At 34.5% G+C, this 16,738-nt stretch overlaps 1 protein-coding gene across 3 annotated transcripts in view; it reads right to left on the bottom strand.

Moving 5' to 3' along the window:
* The window catches only part of LOC138703205 (serine-rich adhesin for platelets), a 1,304,023-nt gene that overhangs the window by 389,078 nt on the left and 898,207 nt on the right, over positions 1–16,738 (bottom strand). For all 3 annotated transcript variants that reach the window (XM_069830906.1, XM_069830908.1, XM_069830909.1), the window contains one exon: positions 15,840–15,898. The gene's annotated coding sequence lies outside the window, so the exon portion shown is untranslated. The remainder of the gene's footprint in view (positions 1–15,839; positions 15,899–16,738) is intronic.

Here is a 16,738-nt window from a genome sequence, read left to right as displayed (position 1 = left end):
AACTTCGGAAAAACCCCAACCAAGTAATCAGTCCAAGCGGGAATCGAACCCGCCCCAGAGTGCAACTCCGGATCGGCAGGCAAGCGCCTTAGCCGACTGAGTTACGCCGGTGGCCAGTAAGAAAACTTTTTACATAGATACATTACATAACATATTTTTATTTTAATAAGCTTCCTCAAATTTCGAGGTTACAAGTAGATAGAGCATACCAGAAACATGCAAATAATTAAGATAATACATTAAATACAATGTCAAGTTCAGTAACATCAAATTTTCAACATTGTAAAATCCTGAAAAGTTAAATAATTAACATAGATAATAGCAATAGTTTTAACATACGAGTATTTCTGGTCGTGACAATAGTTATTTAAATACAGCATACCAGAAACATGCAAATAATTAAGATAATACCTTAAATACAATATCAAGTTCAGTAACATCTAATTTTGAACATTGTAAAATCCTGAAAAGTTAAATAATTAATATAGATAATAGCAATGGTTTTAACATAAGAGTATTTCTGGTCGTGACAATAGTTATTTAAATACAGCATACCAGAAACATGCAAATAATTAAGATAATACCTTAAATACAATATCAAGTTCAGTAACATCTAATTTTGAACATTGTAAAATCCTGAAAAGTTAAATAATTAACATAGATAATAGCAATGGTTTTAACATACGAGTATTTCTGGTCGTGACAATAGTTATTTAAATACAGCATACCAGAAACATGCAAATAATTAAGATAATACCTTAAATACAATATCAAGTTCAGTAACATCTAATTTTGAACATTGTAAAATCCTGAAAAGTTAAATAATTAATATAGATAATAGCAATGGTTTTAACATAAGAGTATTTCTGGTCGTGATAACAGTTATTTAAATAAAATATACCAGAAACATGCAAATAATTAAGATAATACATTAAATACAATGTTAAGTTCAGTAACATCTAATTTTTAATATTTGAAATGACTAAAACGTTAAATAATACAGTTAACAGCAATGGTTTCTATAAATTTCTGGTCCTGACAATAGTTATTTATTTTAAAATAGATGTTGGCATGGAGAGAGATTTCCTAAATTTCGCTAGGAACTCTGAAATTGTTCCTCTAACGCAAAGTATTGGAATTGCCCCATCCTTCCGGCATCTGTTACTAGTTGGGACTATTAGAACCTCAACTAACACTGCGGTCTGGCATTGTCAACACATGTAGCTGCTAGACACACAATCGATGTTGCTAAACATAGCAGAAGCATTATGGATGCAGGACGACAGCTCCATTAGCACAGGTCTGAAAACAACTATCTCAAAATTCAATGCTGTGTTTACATATATTATTTTGCAGCTTTCCTGAACATTCATCTCTTTTCCATAGGAACTAACTTGTGTTTATTCTACTATATTGACATAATAGTGAGCACACCATTAGAATATATTGCTATTTGTGGTTATTATTCAGTATTAATTCAAATTCCTCACAATGCAGACAATTTAATTTCCGAGCGTAGACGATAACGAAAAGTGATGTTAATGTAACCTGCAACAGGTCCATGCTAACTCTAGTAAAATTGTATTATAAGGAAGACTCATACGCGTGTGGTACACAAAAAAATCATCTTTTCTTTATTTCTTTGTAATGAAACAAAATGGGTAATCAATCAATTTCCGGACTGCCATGAATGTAGGCAACACACAAGACATAGGAAACGGAGCAGTTATTTAGAAACAGGGAAACGACTGGAATCTATATCAAGTGCATTGATTGGAAGGCAGACAAGAAGATAGCCATAAGGAGTACATGGAGAGATTCCAGAAAAAAAGAAAACGCAGTAGTTCCTTGACATGTTTGCACAAAATCACGTGTAGAGGCTCAGTTCTTAAAGACACCTTGACGCTGTTTGATAGACTGACTCAACAGGCATGGAAGCAATAATCTTCAGTGACACGAGCATGCATATTTAACGGCATAATAAATACAAATTCAATTCGGAAATACAGAGTGTCCCAAATTGATGTGTACACATTTTGAAAAACTATTTCTCAGCAATGAGATGAGAGAGAAATACGATTTTTGAGGTTCTGTATTCCTTACGCCCATACATGTGCACATTCATGTTCAAAATGACCCCTTTCCGCCACAGTACACTTCCATCAACGACGTACAACGGAGTGACATACCAACTGGATTGTTGCTAATGGAATATCATTACAGACATGTTCAATCTGAACTGTCAGTTCCTCCAATGCTTGTGGTTTTGTGGCGTACACTGTGCCCTTTAGAGCTCCCCATAGGTAGAAGTCTGGAGGGGTTAAATCCGGAGATCGAGACGGGAACTCCGCAGCACTTCCTCTTCGTCTATCCATCTCTGGATCGTCCTCATTTAGTGCGTGGACAAGCCTCGAAATGTAAGGCTTTCATTTTTGAGCTTACAAAATTCGATGAACACTGGATTTGCTGATACCAATCTCACGAGAACATTGCCTCATTGACTTCTTTGGGGATTGTGCAAAAGCCTTCATGACTGTATCAACAATCTCGTTATCGGTGGTACTTCTCTTTCTTCCGCACCGCCCTTTTAACACGTCTTGCACCGTTCCGTCGACTTCAAACTTGTCTCGGATTCTTGTGATAGTTAACCTTGTTGGTGGTTGTTCCAAATACAACCCTCCAACGTCGTTGAACCTCAACTACATTTTCCACTTTCCAATAACATTTCAGTATCCACTTACGTTCATCGAACGATAATTGCACCGCCATGTTTGTTTATAAAGATATGAACATGTTTCCATGCTTTACACTGCCTTCTGAATCATAAACCGCAAAAATTGTACTTCAATCTCATTTCTTTGCTGTGAAATAGTATTTCAAAGAGTGTATACGTCAATTTGAGACAGTGTATTTTGATTGCACTTTGTATATGTGAAGTATTAATAACTCTAGGTGAAAAGGAAATTTGTCTTTAATAACTACTACACGAAGTATATAAAGTAAATGTGACCCAAATACATCTTTTCATAAAAATCTTCTTATACAGAGTGGAAGTGAAATAACCCTACAGATTTTCAGAGCGAATAGCTCACATTGTACGTAACAAAAATGTGTAATACCATACTGGTGGAAAGTTCATAGTTTATCAGTTTTTTTTCACCCAAATGTTATTACCCTCTTATTCCGTAGCTTTGCGAGTAGGGTCGTGATTTTTGTCCATGTCAATAGAAAATCTAATAAAGAATCATTTATCCCTCTGGAGTACTTCAATGGTGTGGACGGTTTTCGTGTAAATTTAATTTAAATACCACTAATTTCAAGGCACGGTACGATGCGAACAGACTGCAATGTTATAGTCAGAAAGGGAAGTGGAAGGTAAGATGACAGAACTGAGTTCGTTGACATCTTACATCTGTATTACGAGAAGAATTAGGAGTGTGTTAGCGGTGATGTTGCCAGACTGCTGAAATTTCCAACTTAATTCTACATTTAACCGTCCATTTAATCACAAAACGCAATAGAGATTTCCTATTCATTTGAGTGTATATACTCTATCGTCCCTTTTCGTTTACTGGGTTATTACACTTCCACCCGTCCACACCTGTGAAGTAACGGTCAGCGCGTCTGGCCGCGAAACCAGGTGGCCCGGGTTCGAATCCCGGTTGGGGCAAGTTACCTGGTTGAGGTTTTTTCCGGGGTTTTCCCTCAACCCAATACGAGCAAATGCTGGGTAACTTTCGGTGCTGGACCCCGGACTCATTTCACCGGCATTATCACCTTCATTTCATTCAGACGCTAAATAACCTAGATGTTGATACAGCGTCGTAAAATAGCCCAATAAAATAAAAATAAATACACTTCCACCCTTTATATAAGTGAAAATAAAAATTGTCTGTTAATACTTGTGAAATGGGTATTCATGTACATTTGCACCACTTGCACTTAGAACAAACAATTGTTTCGCAGTCATAAAGATTGCCTAACCTCTAGGCTCTCTATTTTTGCCTCAAGAAAGTCAGTGATTGACAAACATCGAGTTCAGAACTTAAAAAAGTGAATGAAAATACGTAATTAATCAGTGTTATATATAAATACCTATTTTCTGAGTCAGTTATGTTATGACTAGCACAACAGATTTGAACGAAGCTCAGGATCTCAATTGAATCCACCGCGAGAAAGTGATTATTTTCCGAGATAGAAAATAGACCACAGTGTTCAGTTTGTAAAAAAAGTTATTACCAATGTTAGAAATTCCATTTAGAACACCATTATAAAACATACCGTATTAATCAATATAGATATATCGTAGGAGTGGATCGTGAAGCCCTACTGAAAGATATTCGTAATAATAATAGGAGATACAAGCACGTTCAAGTAATTCCACTGTATATCAGGAAGAATATGTTATGCACAATTAGAAATCTTTTTCCAGCAAAATGTTTTTTAATTCATTTTTGAAGGATGTATTTCTTTATTTTGTATTCTTTAAAATTGTACTAGCATTTTTCGGTTTAATCGGGTGAAGTTCCTGGGTAGCTCAGTCGGTAGAGCGTTGCTGTGCTCAGCCAAATGTTCCGGGACCGATACCCGACCCCGGAACAATTTTTTTCCTTCTAATTTTTAAGTCTGCTTAACAGGAAGTTTTACTTGAAAGTTAGATTTGCAAAACAGTAGCTAGGATATTACCCAGCCAAGATCACTTAGATTCAATGCCCATAAAACTTGTAAAATATTTTCCTTTTGAAAGTAAAACATTGGAATATTTCAATTTTACAGCCATATCTTTGTCTTACACTAATAATAAACAAATATTTCTGAAAAATACTTTCTCATTGGAATTCCCAGTTTGCCAGGAATGGCTGAAGAAAGAAGTTGAAGTTGTCCTAGACGTAATAGACAACATAAATCATTACTGACTTTGAAGTGTGACAATGACACCAAACATAGTTCTGAAACTAAACCGGAAAATGTTAATAAGTCGACATGTTTACAGCGTCAATAGTACCTACATTAGGCACCCTTAGACAGTCACTTCCACTTTTAGCTCTCTTCTGGGTACTAAGTCAAGTCAATCTCGGTCAGCAAAAACAATTCAGAACCGAACCAAACATGTCCTTACGATTCAGTTTTGTCCAATGGTAGGATCCTTAACTTGCCGTTATTCGTCCCTACTCTACGAGCGGGCTCATAGATGTCGCTAGTGCCGAGAAGCGCAGACTACTTAGCTCGTCACAAACTATACACATACAGAGTGCACTACAGGCGGTGAATCTACATTACACTCGTAATGAATGATGATGAGACTTGTTGGGATGTTACAGGCGAACCGAACTACTAGAGAAAAACGCTGTATTGTCTGGAGCACGGGCTTGCCCAATACAAGTTATACATTTAGAGTACAGCAGGATAAGAACTCAGACTGCACTCCTGGTTTATTGAACCATCGTGGCGCTACATGTCCTTAAGTTATGTGAAAATAGCGAAAAAAACCATTAAAAAAATTGAAAGTTTGTTTTTTACTCTAAAAAGTAAAATAATGTTTCATTTTTCTAAATCTGTGCTTATTTTGGCCCTATGACAATTTAAAGCCATTCAGGATGAATTTAAAGGACCAGCGCGTGCGTGGAGTTGCAGCCCTTTAAACTAATACTCAGCTATTACTCTGACAGACTTTGTTCTTCATTGTAACTAATTTTACTTTTCATTCAGTTCATATTTCGCACTGTTATGTAGGAGAAATACGTGTGTAGTAGATCCCTATAGAAAAGAAGGAGTCCACACCTGTGGAGTAACGGTTAGCGCGTCTCACCACGAAACAAGGTGGCCCGGGCTCGAATCCCGGTCGCGGTAAGTTATCTGGTTCAGGTTTTTTCCGGGGTTTTCCCTCAACCCAATTTGAGCAAATTCTGGGTAACTTTCGGTGCTGGACCCCTGCATTATCACCTTCATCTTATTCAGACGCTAAATAACCTAAGATGTTGATAAAGCGTCGCAAAATAACCTACTTAAAAATGAAAAAAGAAAGTAAGGATATTGGTAGTATATATCATATAAATGCTGAACCGTGATACTCGTTTTCTCGATTTTCCAATTTTCAACATCTTGTAACATTGAAAATGCTCTAATAAATGCAGTTTTTCTCCAATCTCAGTGACATTTTACACAGACGTCCACGAGAGCATGTGAAAAAAACTGACACATGTGTTTTCTTCTGCTAACGAAAGTATTCAAATAACAATGTGTGTGGATGTGATAAGTTTTAAAAAAAATTGAAAAATTAACAACTAAGAGGGTAAATATTTTTCCCAAAAAAATGAAGCTAGTTCGATTAATTAAAATGTGTCTAAGTGAAACATACAGCAGAGTTCGTATAGGTCAGCTTCTGTCAGATGCGTTTCCAATTCACTTTGGGCTAAAGCAAGGAGATGCACTATCACCTTTGCTTTTTAACTTTACTCTAGAGTATGCCATTAGGATAGTCCAGGATAACAGAGAGGATTTGGAATTGAACGGGTTACATCAGTTGCTTGTCTATGCGGATGATGTAAATATGTTAGGAGAAAATCCACAAACGATTAGGGAAAATACGGGAATTTTACTTGAAGCAAGTAAAGATATAGGTTTGGAAGTAAATCCCGAAAAGACATGGTATATGATTATGTCTCGTGACCAGAATATTGTACGAAATGGAAATATAAAAATTGGAAATTTATCCTTTGAAGAGGTGGAAAAATTCAAATACCTGGGAGCAACAGTAACAAATATAAATGATACTCGGGAGGAAATTAAACACACAATAAATATGGGAAATGCCTGTTGTTATTCGGTTGAGAAGCTTTCATCATCCAGTCTGTTGTCAAAAAATCTGAAAGTTAGAATTTATAAAACAGTTACATTACCGGTTGTTCTTTATGGTTGTGAAACTTGGACTCTCACTTTGAGAGGGGAAGAGAGGGTAAGGGTGTTTGAGAATAAGGAGCTTAGGAAAATATTTCGATCTAAGAGGGATGAAGTTACAGGAGAATGGAGAAAGTTACACAACACAGAAATGCACTCATTGTATTGTTCACATGACATAATTAGGAACATTAAATTTAGACGTTTGAGATGGGCAGGGCATGTAGCACGTATGGACGAATCCAGAAATGCATATAGAGTGTTATTTGGGAGGCCGGAGACAAAAAGACCTTTGAGGAGGCCGAGACGTAGATGGGAAGATAATATTAAAATGGATTTGAGGGAGGTGGGATATGATGATAGAGACAGGATTGATCTTGCTCAGGATAGGGAAAAATGGCGGGCTTATGTGAGGGCGGCAATGAACCTCCGGGTTCCTTAAAAGCCAGTAAGTAAGTAAGTAAGTAATTGGAAAAATATGAAAAGCATGTGGCATATTTCACATACATCTATGAGGAATAAATTAAATATAAATTTAAAGAAAAATTATGTAATCTTCGAAAGTTGGGACAATTATAATTCAGTATAAATAAGCAACAAAAATTAATTATAAGTAAAGCACTTGGAATATCAAAGTTGAAATTTATGTATTGCATGTCCACATTGTAAGAAACGTGTGGTAAAAGTTTCAGGTTAAGTGGTGTAAAACTGTAGAAGTTAGAAATTTCACAGATCCATAGCCTTAAATTGAACAGAAGGCAAAGAGGAAGAGCTCCCATGCTTTCTTGATCTTGGCACTAGAAAACTAAGCTGAGTTAAGAACCACTTTTCAGCCTTATTTTGCCCCATGAAAGACTGTATGAACTCTGGATATTCCGGGAGTTATAAAAAGGAATAATGCCATATTTAGCAAGACTTGAGGTAGGCGTTTTCTAGTCCGTAGCTTGTCGCCCTATCAACAGAGATAATTCAACTCCATTTTCAATATTAAATCAATTTTTAGGTGTTGAGGGAATAATAAATGTTCCAGACTACAGAAGAATGCTGTTCGCTCCTGAGAGTTGGTTGTTATTCTAGTCTGGACTTCCACCTTGCAAATCTCCACGCTTAGGTTAAACTACTGCACCCTTAGGCACAGGTCTTTCCTCCCTCGTATGCAATTTTTTATATTCCCTTGTTCAGCTTTACGATCCTCCATTTGTCTGCATTTTCATCGTTTCATTTCACTTTTACAACTGGCACCGACATTTCCTTCGCCACGCATCTTTCTTGTAACTTTCTTCAAATTTTCGTGTGTTCCTTTTCAGCGCGGAGGGTGGCTTTGTGCTGCCACAAGCTGATAGATTTGCATTTCCTTAACTCCAGAGCGCTACGTGGCTTCCCACATCCATTCACTCTGTGCCTTGTCCCCCACTCGCAATGCCATGCAAGATTCTGTAATGGGCAGCAGTAATTGTACCTAATTCTGCTGCTATGGTTACTTACTAATCACGCCCAACGCGGCTAATTCATCCGGTGTGCGATGAAACAGAGGTGGTCATGACGAGGAAATATTCGCCCGGACTATTCTGAAGCCAAATGCAATACCGACAATTTGTGATGTAGGGAAGGACACAATTGCACCAAATCCGATAACGAACAACATCCCTTCTATACAGATTGTTATCTCCTTTCATTGATTCGTTTGTTTGTGATAGGCTATTCATCATCATTAGCATCACGGGTTTAGCCTATTATCCTGTTATTTTTCCCTTGAAACACATATCAATGTCACAGTTAATCCCTCCATATGAGTCGTGAACGTTGAAACATTTATTTTCCAATTTGCGTTTTACTGTGAAAAGTTTTAATTCGAAATCTAAGAAGAATTTTATTTGAAAAAAAAAAAACAAATTAAAATTCGAATAAACTAACAAATTACGATTTTATTTTTAATATTCATATAGCGCAAAAAAGTGAGTGCAAGAAAGTCAGGGGTGGCAAAAGTGACAAACAAACAATGAATAAAAGAAAATTAAAGCGAAAGAACATCTGAACTAATGTAAAGTGGAAGAAAGAGAAATTGTAAGTGTGATTAAGTAAATTAGATATTTCATGTTTTTCAATGTTGTGGGTTGGGAATGGTATCAGGGGTATTATAACTGTAGGATTATTATAGAAATAAATTTATGGAAAGAGTTAATAAAAGAGAAAATTTAGGAGTAAAGTGAAGAGAGAAAGTTAAATACGTAAATAAATAGAGGACAGAATAGTAGGGAAATAGTAAGTGATGTGTTGTAAAACAGAGAAAAAGGGAAATCTAAACAAATCATTTCGGAGAAAATATCTGGAAAATAATGATTAAGAGCAGGTAGATTTGAGAATATAAAATAAAATAAATAAACAGATAATATAGCCTAAATTATTGAGGAAGGGATTGTGCACTATTAACTAGGAAAGCGAGAAATGGACGGGAGACAGTCTAGGTATGAGAGAGAGAATAGAATAGGATAGCTAGGGAAGAACAGATAGCAATTCATATAAAACAGAAGAATAGGAAGTAATCAGAAAATATTTGACAAATGAATATATTAAGAGAAAAGGGTATTAAAGGGATGGTGGATCGAAAAGCAGAAATGTAATGATCCACCATAACTATGAGTTATAAAGTTGCCTGACAAATAAATGTCATATCATATCATATCATATATCATATCATATATCATATATCATATCATATCATATCATATCATATATCATATCATATCATATATCATATCATATCATATATCATATCATATCATATATCATATCATATATCATATCATATATCATATCATATATCATATCATATATCATATCATATATCATATCATATCATATATCATATATCATATATCATATATCATATCATATCATATCATATCATATATCATATCATATATCATATCATATATCATATCATATCATATCATATATCATATCATATCATATCATGTCACGTCACGTCATGTCACGTCACGTCACGTCACATCACATCACATCATATCATATATCATATCATATCATATCATATCATATCATATCATATCATATATCATATCATATCATATCATATCATATCATATCTATATCTTATATCATATCATATCATATCATATCATATCATATCATATCATATCATATATCATATCATATATCATATCATATATCATATCATATATCATATCATATATCATATCATATCGTATCGTATCATATCGTATCGTATCATATCATATCATATCATATCATATCATATCATATCATATCATATCATATCATATCATATCATATCATATCATATCATATCATATCATATCATATCATATCATATCATATCATATCATATCATATCATATCATATCATATCATATCATATCATATCATATCATATCATATCATATCATATCATATCATATCATATCATATCATATCATATCATATCATATCATATCATATCATATCATATATCATATCATATCATATATCATATCATATCATATCATATATCATATCATATCATATCATATCATATATTTTTAATATTCATATCAAATAATTACACACTCGTATATACAGTTATAACTAATGAATGTACAGTGTAAAAAAATTAATGAATCCAAGGCGTAACAGTCCATTAAGAACCACGGATGATCAGCTGACTGCTGGCCTCACGTCCACATGCTTCCGCAGAGACGAACGATCATCCAACAAGAACGGATGTGTCGCGTGATTAGCATCCACCAGCTGTTATAACTGATTGTCGTGTCCGAATTTTGCTACCTATCGTAGCTCCGAAATTCATCACGATGCTGGATAGGCACCGGTCCCATACACTGGCCGAAATTTCTTGAGAAACATATTTATTACCCCTTGAGGACTCGAACCAGTGCGCATTCCGTAACACGAGTCATCAGCAAGAAGTCTTAGATCACGACGCCTCGGCGCGAAACAATGTACAGTGTGCTTTCCCTTAACTGCTGCCATGTTTTATTCATATCCACACAGAAATAGGGCTATCAAGAGAAGAAAACACTTCAATTTTGAAACTTGTGTAAGTTCAACGCTTCGACATTGTGAATACAGAAGTACTAGTAACACACAAACTTATGTACGTACAATAATGAAGATTTCCACAAATTCGTCCAGTGGCTATCCATGCTCTTGCTCCGATATATCTAATTTCAGTAAAATAAATTTTCACCTGGTGTGGGTTATGTTAATATTCATTAACTCACATCCATACATCATACATCGAAATTAGGCCGACAAATATGTTACAGAATTGTAATTATATGCCTACCTTTTATTTATGAGATATTTGGATAATATTTTAATTTAACATGATTTTTATAGTAGCTAGTTGTTAGGCCCAATAATAAGTAAATTGGCCCAATAATATGTTGACTATTACACTTTTACTACGTCATACTACTTTTTACCAACAAAACGGTATGGAATGACTTGTTTCAACCAATCATGGCTGCTTATCTACAATTTTTTTATTACTTCCCTAGCGTTTGTTGTCACCATCTCTCTAGCATTTGTTTGTTTGTGTGCCAACATAGTATTTTTAATAATTCCATCTTTTAAAATGATTCATGTTTATTACATCATCCTTAATTAGGTTTTTTCTATAATTTATCTTGTTTATATTATTTAGGTCATGTTACAGCTTCTGCTGTATGAGATTATTGATAGTCACGTATCAGAGATTGTTTAATATATATTGATAACCGAAGTGAAATGCAACTGTTTTAATAAAAATGAAACTGAATCAACGAAGTCTTCTTGACTAGTAATCGTCCATAGATTTCAATGCAGATTGTATAGTTGGCAGAACTGGTAACAAGAAAACAGCTCATCATAACACACTACTGCCATATAGCGGAATATTTATAATGATGAGATGATACAGTAATACATTTGAAGACAGTTTAATATTGTAGTAAGTCAATATTTCATTGTATTAGAGTAATTTATTTCTTCTAACCTTTATATTCTTTCTTCTGATCGTGTAATAGTCAATCAAATCCCACTTGAGTTTTGATTTTGTCTAGATAAATAAAAAACTCTAGTGAAATTACTATTGACTATTACACTTTTACTACGTCATATTACTTTTGACCAATAAAACGGTACGAAATGACGTCTTTCAACCAATCGTGGCTACTTATCGCACAATTTTATCGCGTCCCTAGCATTTGTTTAATTTTATCGCTTCCCTAGCATTTGTTTGTTTTTATCACTACCCTAGCACTTGTTTCTTAGTTTGCCAACATTTCAAACTGCACTGGTCTAGACGTTAAAAAAAAAAAAAAAAATCAGAAAATTACAAACCACTCCAGTCGATGCACAGCAGTTTCAAATATGACTCGCATTGGCATTCACGAACAAGAATTAATAAAGATCACTGGTCATAGCTATGCATCTTCCCTGAAACCCTATTTACAAATAAATGAAGAGCACCATTCGAAAATCCTGAATAAGTTGATGAATACACCATGTACATCAACGAGTTCCACTTCTTTTAAGCACACGTCCAATATAACATCAACTGAACCACCAATCACTAAAATATTCAAATTTGAAAATTGTACTTTCAATAATTGTTCCTTTTAAAAATTATTCATGTTTATTTTTTTATTTCATTCTTAATTAAAAGTTTTCTTGTTTATTTCATCATCCCTAATTAAAACTTTTCAAACGCTTGTTTATATTATTTAGGTTATGTTATAGCCTCTACCATATGGTATTATGGATAGTCACGTATCAGAGATTGTTTAATACTAAGATTTATTGAAAATCATATTCTGTCAAGTGGCGTTGATTACAGGGATCCGGATAATTGAAATGGAATGCAACTGTTTTCATAAAAACGAAACTAAATCAACAAAGCCTTCTTGACTAGTAACCGTCTACAGAGTTCAATGAAGACTCCATAGTTGGCACAACTGATAACAAGAAAACAGCTAATCATATCACACTACTGCCATGTAGCGTAATATTTGTAATGTTGAGATGACACAATAATACATTTGAAGATAGTTGTATTTTCGTATGTCAAATAATATTTTATTGTATTTGAGTATTTCGTTGCTTCTAATCTTTATATACTTTCTTCTAATTGTGTAATAATCAATTAAATCGCACTGGAGTTTGACTTTCTCTAGACAAATCAAAACCTATAATGAGAATACTGTTGATAAAATGATAAACAATAAAATAAATTTTTAGCCTTTAAAGACCGTTTTCTGTGACGAATTAAATCATAATCTGAGATAAGGTAATTACACCTAAACTGATTTTCTCCTACTTCTTTCATACGTAGACTACTCAACGTTAGCTACGAGAAATAAACATTGATCATAAAATTACAAACTTGTAATGACGCAATACAACAAACGTTCAAAGAAATAATTTAAAGTCATTGTTGCCTCCACCTTTTGGTATAGTTGTAAAATCATAATAGTTCAAAGAAACTAAATGTGAGGTAATAGCTACAAAATAAATTAAAATTTCTCCACAAAATACCTAACTGTGTATTGAGAGGAAACAAATTAAAATTAAGTCCACAAAATGAAACAAGCGAATAATAACAAAAATGGGTTGATTACGTGAAGAAAATAGATAATAACAGACAGAAAAGATGATAATACACACTAAAATAAAATGTAAAAATGGAGATGCCAGTAAAAGTGGTTAAACGAGCTTTGAGGCTCAAATAGGCTGCAATGTCCATGTAGATAATGAGGAAAAGCCGTATTCGCTAGTATAAATATCATATCTAGAATCAAATCAGGTTCAGATTCAGTCAATGGAGATCAAAATTCCTACTATGAGTCTTAGTATGACCTTAAGTATCTCCTTGGGCAAGTTGTAGAACCTTGCATGAAATGTTACCATTTTACAAGTATCTGAAAGAATTACTCGACAAGCAGTATCTCAGTTTACTGACAAAAGAATATCTCACAGATTTCTTGGTGTCCTCTAATCCATTTATGACAAAGGATTAAAAATATAATTAATGAAGATTTGTTATGGACTCATGAGACGTTACTCTCTCATTTCCACCATAATACTTAACTTACCATTTCATTTCCTTCAATTGCTCGATGACTAGACACAGGGAGCGGTTTTATGCAATAAAAGGTAAAAATGATACCGAGAATATCCGAGTGGATGTGATTTGGGGCCTTGTTGACAACACACTGAAGTCTAACGAAGGACACCTAAGTCACAAAGCCTGGAGAATGCATCTAGTGAGGTGTGCTTGTAATTTGTAACTAAGGGTTAATATCATTCAGCTAGCTGAACTTGAGTTTAAAAAGCGAGCACCACATTAAAGCCACCCATAAACATCAGCGGAAGCTATATCCAATTATGGTGAATGTCGTTAACATGAAGCTCGCATCATCCATTGCAATTGGCTACAACTTTCACAAACAGCGGCATTATTTATACCAGAAGAGGGTATTACTTGCTATTTTTAACTCTAGCTACTTGGAATATTAAATATCTGGTCCCTATTGATAAGCTAGACTTGGCTACTTTTTTAATAGGAATGAAAGCGTTTTCAGAGTTTATCCTCACAATAATTTGGAAGTAAACTTATGTTAGGTACAGTCGTTTCAGTGTAGCTTGATTATATGTGAGAATTTTGACTTATTTAAGAAGACAACTAGACTTCGTGACTGAATACACCTACTTCGGCCAACTAATGTCCTTTCACAACAGACGAAAGAACGAGATTCAAAGAAAAATCGAAAACGCATGGAAGAGATTTTGGAGCCTCAGTTTCATTCTGACAGACAAGACTTACAATTTAAAATTAAGAAGCGGAGTCATGAACAGCTGCATCCTTCCAGTTCTCCTATACGGAGCACAGACATGGTCTCTAACGGAAAGAGAGCGGGACATGCTCAGAAAGTGCCAACGAAAAATAGAGAGAAAGATGCTGAACATCACACTCAGACACAAACTACGTAACGAAGACATAAGGAACCAAACACATCTCAAAGACGCAGCAGAAACGGCCGACAAGCTGAAGAAGAAATGGGCAGGACACGTGATGCGACTCAACGCGAACCGGTGGACACACATCCTTACGACATGGGCCCCAAGGATTGGCAAACGCAGCGCTGGAAGACAGAAGACAAGGTGGGCAGACGAACTTAGATCAAGATTCGGCCATCTATGGTCAAGAAGAGCACAAGACCGACAACAATGGAAATTCATCACAAAGTGACTTGCAACCCAAACAGTGACTAGTGAACAGTGGACCCTTCAGTGTTAACCCAGACAGCATCCCAAACTATTACATTACAAAAGTGACCATCATTCGCAGAGTGACTAACCGGGAACTGCTTGACAAGCCACCCTGCACAGTCAGGAGGCCCTTGTCCTTCACGGAATTTCGTGGCTAACTCTTAAATCTTAATTCCTATTCTTAGGCCTACTGCTAAGAATTTTCCATAGAATCTGTGGAACACAGACTCATATTTCAAATAACTTTGAAATAGCTCACTGCACAGTAACTCCCGAAACTAATGCCAATAACAGTTCTAGTATATACTCTGTAAATGTCTGCTGAATATATTCAGGTTTGTCTAATAGTAAAAATTTATATCCTAAGGCATATTATACAGAATGTTTCCAATAATGACTTCCATTAAAGTTGTATTCGTTAAATGTCCTAACCAGTATTAAAAAAAAATATTTTTCACCAAAAATGGCCTCAAATTTGTTACAAATTGTTACTAATATATTTTGATTTACTTTTAAGCGTGTTATTAAAAATCCCATTGTAATAACATGAACTAAGATAAAGAACATTAAAAAGTAGAAGAATTCATTGAAGATACTTTCTAAATGGAGATCTTCAAACTGAAAGAGAGCTGAAATGAATGCAAGAAACTCACCAGTATGCCGCTTGAAATTGGTCTCTCCTAAGTAGAGAAATGTTGTGTGGCTGCAGACACTGAAAAGAAGAGGAAAAAATGTTATACGTCAAAATTGTCGAAGACGAAAGATTAGTTGGATTACTTACTAGCAAAAATATAATATACGAGTCATTGTAAAGCATATTTGAAAGTAAAATTAAGGCTATTACACAGATCAATAGCATATTCAGGAAGAGAGGGATTGTTACATTATGTCCTCATCATCCAAAATTGAGGCGAAAATAATAGTCTAATCAACAATTATTAAATCCTTGGTTTAATTTAATACATACTTAATGATTTATTTTACTTTACTCGATTACTTACACCAGGGGGAAGGAGGCTAAACAGAGCCCTTTTGACAGATGAATCAGGGAGAGGAACTGAACATAAAAGTATAAAATACAATAAAGGTGATATGTTACAGTTGTATGAACATTAATAACACTAACACTACAACTGTAACATATCACCTTTAATGTATTTCTTCAAATCAATGAACACTGTATTATTGACCTAACGTGTGTTTTATCATTAAATATGAAAAAAGCTAGTGAAGAAAAACTGGTCAATTTTTACTACGACGTGCGTCTTAAAATAGAACTTTTAAATAAAAAAAATTTGGTTCAATAAAACCTGCTTAAAGGTACGCTTGAAACCGAAATACCGTCAGTATCCAACCAAACACAGATTATTATTAGTGTTCATACAACTGTAACATATCACCTTTAATGTATTTCATCAAATCAATGAACACTGTATTATTGATATAACATGTGTGTTTATCATTAAATATGAAAGTATAATATCACTGCAGTCGTTTGCGAACTGTCTTTAAGAAATTAATATAAATATAAGAAAATAGAAACAACAACACA

The sequence above is a fragment of the Periplaneta americana genome, chromosome 7, assembly GCF_040183065.1.
Source record: "Periplaneta americana isolate PAMFEO1 chromosome 7, P.americana_PAMFEO1_priV1, whole genome shotgun sequence".
Lineage (NCBI taxonomy): Eukaryota > Metazoa > Arthropoda > Insecta > Blattodea > Blattidae > Periplaneta > Periplaneta americana.
Note: the sequence above shows the minus strand (reverse complement) of the source record. Positions and strands in the feature narration are given on the sequence as shown.